Consider the following 14,799-nt stretch of genomic DNA (forward strand, 5'->3'; position numbering starts at 1 on the left):
AAACAAAATTGCGACCATTTGTGGATCAATTTAACAGAAGTTGCATTTAAGAAAAATGCGTGAAAAGTCTGGAAATCATCACTGACTGCAGTGGGACAAGAGTGAGATCCCACCCATCAATCCCACCCCATCTCTATTAGTGAGGATTTTTGGGACAGTTTTATTATGGAATTATATGAGGACAATTCTGAGGTTGACTTTTGTGTTGAAGATCTCTCCACTCACAGCCTAATGTCAATAAGTGTTGTAACATCACATCTACAGCACTCTGCAGTATATTGCTGAATGTTTCCTGAGATATACTAGTAGTCATATCACCCTGCCTTGGTGTGATTCAGTCTCAAAACTACAAAGAATTTGTTGACTGGCTGCTTAAATAATTATTTTTTGGTTCATGTTGTTCATTAATGGTGCCATTCGATCCACAAGTGTTTGATGGTCAAGTCTATTAATTTGTGACACTTATGCTCTGACATGTCAAACACTTAGGACCATGTTCTTTTGATTCTTTTCTTGATACATTGTTTTACTTGGTCTAACTCCTGCCAGAGGTGGCTTATCAAAAGCTGCTTCGTTTTGTGCAGAAGTGTCCTTTGTTTCCTTTTAATTTGAATTTATTTTTGGACATAAGGTAGAACATATGGACTGCCATTCAAGGCACGTAAACTCAAATCCAGAAACAAGATATCGTACGAGTCAAAAAAATATTTAGTATTATCAAGATTTCTGTATTTTAATACTGTAGAAAGCTCCTGTCATAATATCGCTAACATTATGCAAATGCTTCTTGATTAAGTTGTTTTTCAACTTTAGGGGAGAATGGATCGATGTTTAATGATTTTGGGCAGGTATTCCACAGAGATGCACAGCGGACTAGAAATCTTTGCCTTTTGAAGGCGGAAAGCATGAATAGCTGCGGGTTGCTGAGTAAATCGCTGGAAAATTAAATGGCTCATTTACTCGAAGATCAAATCAGAGAGGTTGCAAGAAGCAATTTCAGGGCTGGATCTATGTACAAGGCTCAGAACTTTAATTTGGCAAAATTACCTAACAAGGAATCAAGGTATTGGTTTAATACAGTGTGTAGAGCTAGAATTAGAATTACTCTGGTAGGTCACATTGAGGAAACTATGAACTGCCTTGAAGATGTTGCTCTTTGATGGCTGATAGATGAACATAGAATATTTTTTAGACCGGCCTTTTACCATAGATTACATTCATGAGGTCATAGTTACGCTTCCAACGTACAAGACACCTGGAGATGATGGACTTCTAGAAGAATTTTAGATACGATGTGTCCCACTACTAGCTTCCCTTCTTCCTTGCAGTATGTGAAGAGGCTCGGCAATCAGGATCCCTCCCGGACTCTATTTGTGAAGCTGTGATCATTACACTATTAAAGCTAGGGAAAGTCCCACATATGTACAACTCATATTTGCCCATTTCATTACTAAATTGTGATGCTAAACTTCTGGCTTAATTGGTTGTGAACCGATTGACACTCCTGTTTACCCATTTGGTGTGACTGGACCAGTCCGGTTATATCCCCGGGCAATTGACTGCCCGTAACTGGTGGGTTTTATTTGTCCTTTACATGATTTAGCCCCTGATCCTGACACTGTCGAGGTTTTCCTGGATGCCACTAAGGCATTTGACTCCCTGGAGTGAGACTTCCTATTCATCATAATGCATAGGATTGGTCTTCCTTTGTTCTTTCTAGACTGGATATGCCTGCTGTACACCCAAACAATGCCTAGAATGGGTGTCAATGGGATGTTGTCCGCACCATTTGGATTATCGAGGGGCCCTAGGCAGGGTTGTCCACTCTCTCCTCTCCTATTTGCCCTGGCTGTAGAGACGCTAGCTGGCAAGCTCAGACAGCACTATACTGACTATGCCCTCCATTGCACAAGCCAACACATCCTTATTTTGCTCTGTGCTGACACCACTTCATAAGGTGTGGGGCGCTCTCCAGAGTACATGTAAACTGAGGAAAGTCTATGATTTTTTCTCTAACCACCAACACACCACTGTTTGTGCCACATTTCTCTTTAAATTTGTGCACATACGAGCTCCAATACTTGGCCATTTGGATACACGCAGCCTGGAAACTGTTGATGTTTTGTAATTACAGCACCACAATGAACACTATCACAGACCAGGTCACCTGCTGGATTTCACTCCCTTTGTCAGTTGCAGGGCATATAGGTCTAGTTAAGATGGGATTGCTTTTAAAGCTGTCACACTTATTCTCAAATATTCTACTGCCACTCACAGCTGCATTTTTCTCTACACTCAAGACTTAACTAGTCATATTGGCGTGGGCTTGCTAAAACCCCTGTTTACCATGGGGGATACTAACATTACCATTCCACCAGGGAGGTCTAAGGCCCCTGACATGGAATTGTACTATCTGTGTACTCAGGCACATATTGCCATCTTTTGATATCAACCTGCACCCCACCTTCCACCGTTGGTGGTGGAGGTGTACTGCATAGCCTCTGTGCCTCCTCCCTCCTTTATTGGAATTCCCTCTTCTAAATTTGAAAGAAACCTGTTGACAGTTAAATGTGTGATTAGGGTTTGGGAGAGACTGTGCAGGAAGGTGGGTGTGGGGTTCATCTATTCCCCCACCTCCTGCTGTACAACCACCCCTGATATCAACTACACATGAACAACTGGTAAAATACCAGCTTCAGGCGAGGGGTTTGTCTCACTGGTGTGACCTATATCGCCAAGATACATTTCTCTCACTAGCAGAATACATAGAGGGTTCCCCCGGCTCTCCACTGGATTTTTTGTATATATTACTGGCTCCACAGTAGTTGTAGATATGCCATTCCAGTATTCCCTGCAGAGCCCTCTGTCCTTGTTAATTTGCTAGATTTCACTACCACCAAACATCTAGCTACTACACTCTATTGTTCTGCCCAGGAAGAAACTACTGTAGTGCCCCAGAAGGCAAGACTTGGATGGAAAATGAGTTGGGGCGGGTGATTTCAGATGAGCTGGAAATTCAGCTGTGCTCAAACTGGTCTTATCTACCCTAGTAGTAGGCTCAAAATTATACATTGCAAGCTCCTACAAAGTATCTACTGTACCTCTGTGAGATTATGTAGATTTGGTCTGAAAGAAGATGATCATTGTGCCAGGTGTGGGTAGCCCTGGGCGGTAGTCCGCCATCTGGCATGCTCCTGTGGCAGAGTGCAGTTATACTGGATGGAGGTCACTGCTGCTTTGTCAACTATGATAGAGGATGTGGTGCAACTGGACCGCACAATTTCCTTTTTATACTACAATAAAGAAATTGCAGCTCCGTGTGAAAGGTTTGTGGCCCTGGCCCTACTGATGGCTGAAAGATTAGTGGTTTGTAGATGGGGCAAGAGGAGGCCCCCAATATCAAGCAGTGGATTGTGACCTAGTATACCGCAACAAACAGACGGCCTTATATGCTGAACTATTGTGCTCATCTTCCAAGCCTGGAGACATTTGGCAGCCCTTGAAGATGTACCTGTTATATCATTCAGCTGATCCTAGGGCAGATGACTGGGCAGAATCATGACGGATGATCTGGTGGGAAATGGATGTGTCTGCCGTGGAGCCAATCACAGATACTGTTGGCCATGCTGGACAATACGTAAGTGTTGATGGTATTAAAGAACAGTGGATATATAAGCAGTTGCAGTGTCTCCGTTTGCTGGCTTACGATATGCCCAGGAGCTTCCGCCAGGACACTCCTGTTCTCCCACTTGGGGGAATTGCTATGAGTTTTTTCTATTTGATCTTTGACGACTTGTGATGTATGTGAAGCTCTCTGTTGTTTACTGGTGTTTTAATGCAATGGCAACTGATATATACTGTTGTTTGAATTGTTTCTTATTTCTTAAAATAAAAATAAAGTTATAAAAAGATGACTCTGGTAGACCATTTTTGGAGAATCTGGAATTTGTATAGAACATCAACTCTTTCTAGTGGGAGTTGCAATTGTGCAGTTCAGGAGAACTTAATGTCTGGTTGATGGTCCGGGGAACACATTTTAGGATGAAGTTGAGTTTAAAAAAAATGAAATTTATGTTGAAGTTGGGAGAGAACATTAGGAATTTAGGGCCTTATTTATGAGGCTTGGGCGCAGGGCAGTACCACAATTAATCTTGCTGCCCTGCCCTGTATCAAAAGAAAAGGGCAGTAAAGTGCCACATCTATGAAATATGGTGCATTCCTGTCCTTTTCCCCTGTGCTGGTGCACAATGGGCTGCCGTGCGCCAATGCAGGCACCCTTGCGCCATAGTGCAAGGGTGAATGTGTTGTAGGGGTGATTGTTTTTGTGCAGGAAGTGATTTGCCCAGAATCACAGGATGCTGAGCCAAGGCTCAAACCTGGTTTGCCAGCTCAAAGTTGGTAGCTCTGGCTGTGAGGCCACATCCTCTCCTTAGATCTTATTCGTAGCACTCCATCTAACATCAAAGATTCTGGTACCGGGTACAATATTCTCGGTAATACAATAGGTGCCAATTTTCAAAATTGTTATTTACAATGAGACGAGCAAAAAACAAATGTATACATGTTTTTATTTGTTTATAGATAAATTAATTAAATCAAAGCCAAACAACAGCCAAGCACAATGGATGTTGCCGGAGCAAGTATGGAGAAGAACCAGAACCCCACAAGCCTCCCAGAGGACCTGCCTGGGACCTCGGGGTCAAGGAAGGCCAAGGAAAAGAAGAGTAGGAAGAAGCGCTTCAGTCCGCAGGAAAATAGGATCCTGATAACGGAGGTGGTCGAACACCATCAACTACTGTTTGTCACCTCCACTGTGTCATTGGCACCAAAAAATGGACTAAGGCAGTCCATCGTGGACAAGGTGAATGCAGTCGGAGTGCTGAAGAGGACAATGGAAGAGGTCAAGAGGCTCTGGAATTACGTCAAGGGCAAAGCAAAGTTAAAACTCGCCAACAACCGGAAGGCAGCAATGCAGACTGGAGGTGGGAGTCCTGCGCCACAGGAGGAGCTGGACGACATTGAGGAAATGGTGTCCACAGTCATCAGTGGGGAGACAGTGGCTGGAGTCGGGGGACCTGACACTGCTCAACAGGACCGGACACAACAGCACCAGGGTGAGTGACGACCAGGGACTGGGGGGATGGGGGGAGATGGGCACAATGGCACACATGCACAAGTAAGCACAGCACATCTGCGGAGAAACCATGCCCCAGACCCCAACTCCCACCAAGAGAACAATGTACCCAAGTATGCTACATGTCAGCACTGTACAAGCACAGAAGTCAAAGGCACACCGCATGAAAGGGATAAGGTGCAGCAAAATAGAGCAGCAGGGGCCACCCCCCAATGCAGCACACACACATAACATGCAGAGCACATCAACACTGACAACAAAGTCGCACAAACCCCAACACATCCACACCAGAACACAGGACACAACTGGTGCCGACTGGGTGTAGACACTGGCCAATCACAAGTGGCATTGCAGGGAAACCTGAGTTTATATTGTACAAGTACAAACACACATCTGTGATGTTGTCGAAATGTCCACTGTCCTGCAGCAAATGGGCAAGCTCTCCGAAACAGCCACGATGCACACAGTTATGCAGTCTGTATGTAAACATGTACAATGCGACAACACACATGTGAACACATTGTTAAACTGCATCTCCCCTTTACATTGCAGAGGGAGAATCAACATCTCCTGCCGAGCAGCCGAACCCCTCTTCTCTGATGTCGAAGAGGACCACCACAGCTTCGACTCCAACGCCCTTCAAGAGTTCATTAACAGTCTCCGCAGCCCACCTCCAGGAGCAGGGCAGCCCAGCTGCAATGGGGACACCCCACCCCCTGCACAGACCACACAGAAGGCAGCACCCACCACCACGGCTGCCTCCCAGTTTCCCCACGAAGAACACATAGCCTTCCAACGCCGTGTGTTGGGGTGCCAGGATCTGCTGGCTGAACAGGTGCGGGTGGGCTTCCTCTGCATGGCAGACAAACTACATGCCATACATGGGTGTTTAAGTCCTATCAGGGACCACTCACAGTCCCTAACAGACACCGACAGTCTGCTCCATGCCCTCCAACAAACCATGGCTGACATCGCCAGAGTCCTGACTGTGCGACAAGAACGACTGTCAGGGTGGCTCCAGCGAGCTCGCCCGGGAGTTGGGACTCATGCGGAGGCTCATGGAGACCATGGAGCAGGCCAATGCAGAAAGAGCGGCTGCCACAGCTGCACACCAGCGAGAGGTAGCTGGGGTCCACAATGACCTCAAAACCATCCTCATGGCATTGCTGCCACAAGGCCTGGCGCCGATGCATGCTGCTGCTACCACTACAGCCACATCTCCGCCCCTGAAGTGTCAGTGCCACACAGTGCGGCAGACATTCCACCTACGGCCCCTGAGGTGTCACTGCCACACACTGCTGGAGAAAGGCCAGCACCACCCACACGTGAGGCACATGAAACAGCAGAGGACGAAGATGCGAATGAAACCGCCTTACTAGTACGGAGAAAACTGTAGCATTCATCTCAGCCATATGGCCGGTTTCAGCTTGGTTCTACCCTCTGCATCATCACCGTCCACTGTCCCCCGATACACTCTGCAACACTCACCTTGGACCTCGCAATGGACTGTCATATTCTGTTTGATCTCCAATGACACAGCTAACAGACTGCGGACTGAACTCTTCCACTTCCTTTGGACTTGTTATTCCCTGAGTGACTCTGGCTGGCCCTCCACGGGCCAACATTTGAAAGTGGGGTTTGCATGGCCCTGTACTGCTCCAGATGCAACCCTCCACTGAATGTTCATTAAACATTCCAAATCACAAAGATGTGTCGTCTCTATGGTCTTTCAAGTGTGGTATAATGGATGAATGTAGGGTCAGTGAATTCCTCTTACGTCCATGTGGCTCAAGTCATTGGACTTGGGTCGCAGGGTGACACATTGCTGATTGTCATCTGGGTGGCGCCGACTCAACAACAGCGACACATGCATTTGATAATTCCTTGTCCAGCCCCGTACGGAACCACGCCCAGAGCCCCGGGGTCATTGTTCAAACCCTTATGCTGGACTGGCATACATCAGGCCAGCCCACTACGCTTACGCTCTGGGGAGGCAACAACACCACATGTGCCAGGACTCCCCTGTAGTGATCTGCTGCTCACAGGTCTAGTTGTCAGCATGCCACGACCACTCCCTCACGGCTGGTTTACACCCACACCACACCCATCCAGCACACGCGTCACAGCACATTTGACCCTGCCAATGAATAGGGCCAGGCGCACGTGCACGACACCATTTCCAACCTCTTTCGGGGTGTATCCATGTGGTGTGCATGTAGGCATGGGGGCCCAGGGGTATGCAACATCACATTCCGCAGGCCTGGAGGTGACATGATGGCCTCTGCACCACGATACCCAATCATAGAGGGTCCATGACTAGCGGGGCACAGACTTGGTGGCGCCGGATACACTGCGGCCGGCACAGGCACACCACCACAGGACAGTGACCTTCGGTGCACTGAGGTAGGGGCACCTTAAGTGATGAGCGGGTGTGCAGCCTGCGATGATGCCCCGTCCCGGCTGTCTGGAGGGCTCAGGTTTTGTGTGCCCTGCTGGACCGCAGTGTAGGCCTAAGCCAGTGGGCAGCGCATGCCTACCGCCACGTGGCATCGCCTCCTGGATCACAGAGTTAGTGGCACCTATGAGGCTGAGCAGGTGTGTAGGCTGCGATGATGCCGGGTGCACTGGTATGTCCTCTGCCATGGAGTAATTAAGACCCAGCACCAAATGTGAGACCTGGTGGCCTGCGGAACGGGGCTGCATGATGTGGAGGGTGCCATGCCTGCGGGCCCTGGGCTTGTGGCTTGCAGCGGCACGTGGTGGGCCCTCTTTTCTACACGCCGGTGGCGGAAGGTGAGCAGTGAGGCCTGGGTGCGCAGGGGCGGGCATGCACCTCTGGGCGGCGGGAGGGGCTGGGGTGCAGCTGCCTGGGTGCGCAGGGGCAGACAGGCGATGATGTTGTGTGCAATTGTATGTACTGTGCCATTCATGTATCTGGACTCTGTTACAAGTGACGGGTCTGTCTCAGATGTGGGACCTGGTGAACTGCACTACATGCCGGCACATGGTTGGAGACACACCGGTGGCAGCAGGTGAGCAGTGTGGCCTGGGTGCGCAGTGTTGGCACTCTCTCTCCCTGTCCCTCTCTTCTTTTCTCTATCTCTCTCTCCCCCTCTCTGTCCGTCTATCTCTCTCTCCCCCTCTCTGTCCGTCTATCTCTCTCTCTCTCTTTCTCTCCTTCCTTCTCTCTCTCTGTCCCTTAATGTGTGCAGGACACACCTTCTCATCATGATTTTTGTTTTGCAGGTTGTGACCTACGGATTGTCCCGAGGGGAGCCACCATGTGTCTTCATTTCTGTTCTGTGTACATTTTAATAAATTATCATTTGTTGCTTCGAAGGTGAATGTGTGATGCTCATTTTTGTGATGACACATGCATGTCACCAGATGTGATTGTGCGACATCATGCTGGTTATTTGGTACATGATTCAGTGTTGTTGATGTGGCATGTCTTTGGCTGGGGGGGTGCCGGAGAGGGGGGGTCCTGGGGGTGGTGGTGGTGGGTGTTGTGGCCCTCTTATGTGTCCGGCACGCATGTTCAGTGGCTCCATGGCATCTGTTGTTCCCCAGGTGTGGCTCTGGGCTGGGCTCTGTTTTCTGGTGCAGGTTGTAGTCCGACTTTGCACCAGGTTGGAGCAGGTGTTAGTTTCCTGGTGTTAATGCGCCTTATCACCTGTTTTGTGATCTTATCACAGATCAGGCTGGTCATTGAGAATGTTGTGGAGTGGTGTTGTTGCGGCTTTTTGCACAGGAACGCCTACTCTGCATCTCATTAGCGATAGTTGCCGGGATCATCTGTGGCGATGTTTTTTGCAGATACTTTCGCAGGAAAACTGGTGATATTAGCTGTTAACACCAGCTTGTGAATGGGGAGATACATTTATCACAACTTTGGCTGCGCTAAAGTACCGTTAACTCGGCGATAGCTCCTTGAGAATATGGCCCTATGTTTGCTGATAGCGATGAAAATCCCAACCAAGTTGTAAATGTGAAATTGGTTTAAGAAAGCGACAAAGGTCCAGAGAGTGGCAGATATGTATTTGTTCATAGATGTGCCATTTTGCTTCTGAACTGAAGGATCCTTTTGGAATTATACATTATAGGACTATTTCACTAATTCTTTTAAACACTGATTGTTGCCTACCACTTTTCCACATTTGAATGGTGAAATATGGTTGGATACATGCCTCTCTCAGGGGGCATGACTTGCAGCCAAGCATGGCGGCCTCTTTTTGAGTGAGCTCCACAGCCCTGACACAAGCGCCCACACAATCCTGCACTAATCTGCGTGGCCCCCACTCCACCGGGGCAAGTGCAGCGTGTAACAAGCTGCTCTATGCAAAGAATTGGCCCCTATTTTGGGCAGCAAACACCTGCCAGACAGCCTGGGTGACTGCGTGCTCCCGGAGTGAAGTGAGGCCCAGGAGCCGCATAGGTGATTAGCAACAATCCGATCCGGAGCTGCAGCGTCTCAAAACGGAAGGGGATCAGAGCCACTCTGGGACCAGAATCGGCATTTGATTTGAATGACTGGGTCAAATTCATAGAGAAGATGACCTGCTGGATTGCAAACTCCCAAAGAGGCGTGAGGCCCGGGAGTCATGCAAGAAACTACTGGTGAGTGGTGCAGCTGTCTGCTGTCTCCCTCTGCCCCTGCGCTGGGCTTCTGACAAGTGGGGGTAGTTGACGGGATACAGCAGATGGCCCACAGAGGCCCCAACTTGTGCTGGAGGCCTTGGCGAGTAATGCTTGCAAGATAGGCCCACAACCGCCCACAAATCTTGCAGTGCTTCAAAAGGCCCTAGCTGAGTCTGCTTCAAAATGAGTGAGGCAGGCAGCAGCTGACATACAGAGCCACTCTCCGCCACAAATCTGTCCTGGATTACGGAAGTTGGAGCCGATTTACGTCTGTGAGAAAACCTGGGGGGCCATGAACTCCAGGTTGAAGTGAGGCCCAGGAGCTGCATGAATATTTAGTGATGGTCCGACTCGGGACTGCTGCAGCTCACAACAGAGAGAGATCAGAGCTGCTTACTGACTGAAATCGGCCCTCGATCTGGACAGCTGGGTCCAAAGTGAACTGAGGAGCTGACCTGTCTGTTAGCACGCTCCAGAGGAGGTGCGAGCCCTGGTAGCCACGTAAGACTTTTCCGTCGAGCGGCGTGGCTACCCGCTGTCTCCTTCTCCCCAGGCCTGGGCCCCTGATGACTGAAAAGAGTCACTGGGAAGTGGCGGATGGCCCACAGAGACTCTGACCCATGCTGGAGGCCTAGGCGAATGATGCCGGCCCAGTAGGCCTCACCTGGGCCTCGAAGAGTAATACACAGCTTTACCAGAGACAGGGAAGAGGTGAAGCACATGAAAACAGCACATGCCCCACTGAGCGACTGAAGCACCAAGAGTGCTTGACCACAGCACCCAGGCCGAGTGCATCCCTCAATTTAAGACATGAGCTGAGACACGGATCAGTATAAGTGAGGTAAGCAAGGTAAGGGCCCAAAATCGAGAACAGTTTCAGCGAGCCCAACACCCAGGACTTCCTGATCAGGACACAGTCAAGACACACAATCGCCCAGTGGTACAAGAGGATGTGGCACGATGGCCATAGGAGCGGGGTCTCCTTCCACACCCTCACACCCCTCTTGCCCACCATCTTCCTCTCACTGAGGCAATGGTGACTCCGGGACACTATTAAAGAGCCCCAGCTTGGCCCTTAGGACAACATAGCCCACGGGGCCACAGTAGGCCTAGTAGACAGTGTAAAACCAATAAGCCGCAGAGGGGAGGGTGGGTACTCCACAGCTTTCCGTCACTCCTTCCCAGCTCCCCTCTGGCAGGAGACGGCGTTTAGCGCCCATACTCCTGAAATTCACAGAGTCCCACAACTATGTCATTTCCCAGTATGGTGGGTGGAAGCGAAGGCAATCCCCATCAACTAAACAACATGGACAAACATGCCATGCCCGCGGCCTCTCTGCATGACCCAGAGGCACCACCAAAAGACTCTCTTACAAGCCACGAATGGCATCCCGCAACCCACCATCACAAAAATAATGGTGGCAAGCCAGGGAGTCAAAAGTACGTTGGAACCAAAAATAGATTAATTGATAGTGGAAATGTCTCTTTTGCGAGCTGATGTCAACAAGATCAGTGACAAAGTCAAGGCCACAGAGGTTGTGGTGGCAGACCTCTAGGACTCCACCACTACACTGTGTCAACAAGCCGATCACCTGATGAAAGACAACACTCGAATGCACGTCAGGCTAGAAGACATGAAAGGCAGATCACGGGGAAACAATTTGCACCTGGTGGGGGTCCCTGAAAAGGGAGGGGGCCCCAGTGTCGATCTTTTCATTGAACAGCTCATATTGATGTCCTACAGCCCCAGGGCCTTTCCAAATTCTTCTCTGTTGAAAGGGCCCATAGAACTCTGGGATCGCCTCCCAGGCTGGGAGCCCTCCCCCAAAAATAACCATAGCTCGCATCCTCAACTATAGAGACCGGGATGTCATCCTCCAGGCAGCCAGTCAAACTCCAGCACGTTATGAAAACACAACCATTAGCCTTTATCCAGACTTCACCCTCCAGGCAAAGGCAAAGGTTCATGGAAGTGAAAAAAGAATTCCATGTCAGGGACCTAAAATACATGATGCTTTTCTCACCAATCTATAAGTTATTGTGGAGGGTAAGACCTGTCACTTTCTCACTCCTGGAGAGGCATGGGAGTAGTTAGATGGTTGGCACCCAGCAACCCACAAACCCAGCCAAACGGGACCTGGAGGAAATGAGACACAGAGCACATGACATCCAGAACCGTTACCAGAGCCATGCAGAGGGGGGTGGGATGTAAGTGACCACCAAGAGTTTTGATATGTATAACTGTCCTATATGTCACCCGGGGTGGGGGTCAAGTTTTTTGAGGGAGCACTGCTAAACACTACAGTTGTCCTGAGAGAGGGCCTAAAAATGCATGCATCCTGGACAGAGGGTAACGGTGCGGGAGCCTGAAAAGATTAACCAGGCTCTACCCCAGTTAAAAGTTACATTACCATGTTCAAAGGGGCGACAGGTGCCCTGCAAGTTGGGGGGTGGTGGGTAGTTCTACAGAGTGAGGGAGACAAGTTTATTAGGATAGATTAAGCATTAACAAAGCAGGCATATTCAAGCTTTTTAGCAGTTGTGCGAGATGCATGACTCACACATTTTGGGATCGCAATCCCCCACCAGATGTAGAGAACCCAGATACCCGTGGACACACCCCACTCCCTTGGGGTGATACCCTGAAACGTCAATGGCCTTGGAAATAATTTGAAAAGAAGTCTTGTCATGCAATATATTAAGCGGCAGAACCCGTATATAGTGCTACTACAGGTGACCCATCTCTTGAGTAACTCCCGCAAAGCAGTGTCTAGAACCGGCTACAAGCTAACAGCCCATGCAGGCCCCTGACTCGAAAGGGGGAGGCATCCTTATTAAAAACACAGCCCAATTTACACCCCTTGAGAACTGGAGAGACCTACCAGGGAAAAGTGTAGCCCAATAAGGCTCATGGGGCGGCATTACCATTAATGTATGCTCCACATACATCCCACCATGACACCACCAACTAACTCTTCCTGCCTTGAGCACATTGTTAGTACAACTACCAATGAGCATACTGATTCTGGGAGGTGACTATAATGCAGTGACGTCCGAAGCCAAAGACAGATTCACACACGCACCACGTGCCAGCACAAAGTCCACACTAGCAACATTTGTGGAGACCTTTGGTCTCATAGACACTTGGCAGCTGCACCACCCGGGGGACCGTCAATATACATTCCTGTCAGGAATTGACAATAGTGCCTCACGCCTTGACCACATATTCATGCAACATGCCCACATAACCTGAATAGCCACAGTGAAGCACATGGCCCGGGGCATATCTAGGGGTAACATAGGTCCGATTCCCTTCAATACCTGGTATCTGAAATATAGCTAGGTGATGACGACCCTAGGCCAAATCACAGATGACTACTTCACTGACAATATTGGGTCCGTGGATTCCGACGATAGTATCTGGGAAGCTTATTAAACCATGTGGGCCAGGCATACTCCCTTATTGCATGGAAGAAGAAATAGGCGAGAGCTGCCCTACACAACCTGGAAGGCAACATTTTTGCACTTGAATGAGACTGCCCTAGGGAGGAGGATGTAGAAGTCACACACACCCTTTACCGGAAACGAAAGGAGTAGAGAGACTTAGCTGAGGAGGCTGCACATAAGGTCCACATCAGGACCCAAAGGAGGCTCTATGATGTTGGAAATAAAGCTGGAAAGCTGCAAACGTGGTTGGAGACGAAAGACCCCTGTGCTATCAGCGAAACAAAGGCAGATGCTTGATAGTGATTTCACTCCAAATGAGATTGACTAGCCACTTGGTTCCCTCAAATCCGGAATAGCTATGAGGCCAAATGACTATACAAGGGCCTGGCAGGATTGGTGACCCCCGTCTACTATCCCCTCTGACCCAGGCCAACCTTCAATTGTAGTGATCCATAAAGAAAACAAGCCTCCCAACTGACATAGTTCATATAGACCTATTTCACTCCTGAATGTGGAAGTTAAAATTCTAGTAATCACAACCCTGATTTACGCAGACCAATTGGGCTTCATGCCCATCAGGAATACCAGACTCAACTTTAGACAACTCTTTGGCATAATGGTTGGTGAAGCTGATGACAGAATATCTACAATGGTTCTGTCAGTGTAAGCCTCTATGGCTTTTAGTACCCTTGAATGGGACTACATGCATACAGTCCTGGAGTGCTTAGGATTCGGTCCCTATCTTTCTGAATTGGGTCCACCTCCTCTACCAAGAACCGATGGCCCGAGTCAGGGTGAATGGGGTGATGTTGTGTGCATTTGAACTTTATCGTGGGACAAGACAGGGGTGCCCCTTTTCCCCACTGATTTTTGCCTTTGCCCTAGAGCCCCTGGTGATATGGATCAAGAGTGACTCATTGATACAGGGTATGAACAAGGGGGAGGCCTGGGAGGAACATAGCTCCCTGTATGCAGACAACATTTTATATTACATCACAGATTTGCCCCTGATGATTTCTAAATTAATACAAATACTCCAAATCTTTGGGTCCTTCTCAGGCTACACGATCAACTGACAGAAGTCACTGATGCACTTAATCACAGGTTCCATACCAAGCCTCTTTAAAGATCTACTCATGCCTAGATCTGAAGAGGGATTCCGATACCTAGGCATATGTGTATCGAAGGACCCCCATCTGTTTTATAAGAAAAATCTGGTCCCAATATTGGAACATTTCGAGGAAGATGTGCAACACTGGCAGGTCCTGCTGCTCTCCCTCTTTGCTCAGGCGGCTATATTCAAAAAGATGACATTGCCATGAATGATCTATGCACTACAGAATACCCCAAACTTGATGCCTACAGACTTTTTCCTCAAAATAGAAGTCGCATTTTTATTCCTAATCTGGTGCAGTAGCCCACCTCAAATAGCCTTGCGCAAGCTGACCTGAGGTGTATACAACGGTGCCATAGGCCTACCTGACATAAGAAAGTATTATTGGGCCACACAGCAAGCGGTGGTCAATGACGGGGGGCTTGCAACATGGGATGAACCAGCAGTGCGAATAGAATGGCTATTG

This window comes from Triturus cristatus, chromosome 2_2, assembly GCF_964204655.1.
Source record: "Triturus cristatus chromosome 2_2, aTriCri1.1, whole genome shotgun sequence".
In the NCBI taxonomy this organism is placed as follows: Eukaryota; Metazoa; Chordata; class Amphibia; order Caudata; family Salamandridae; genus Triturus; species Triturus cristatus.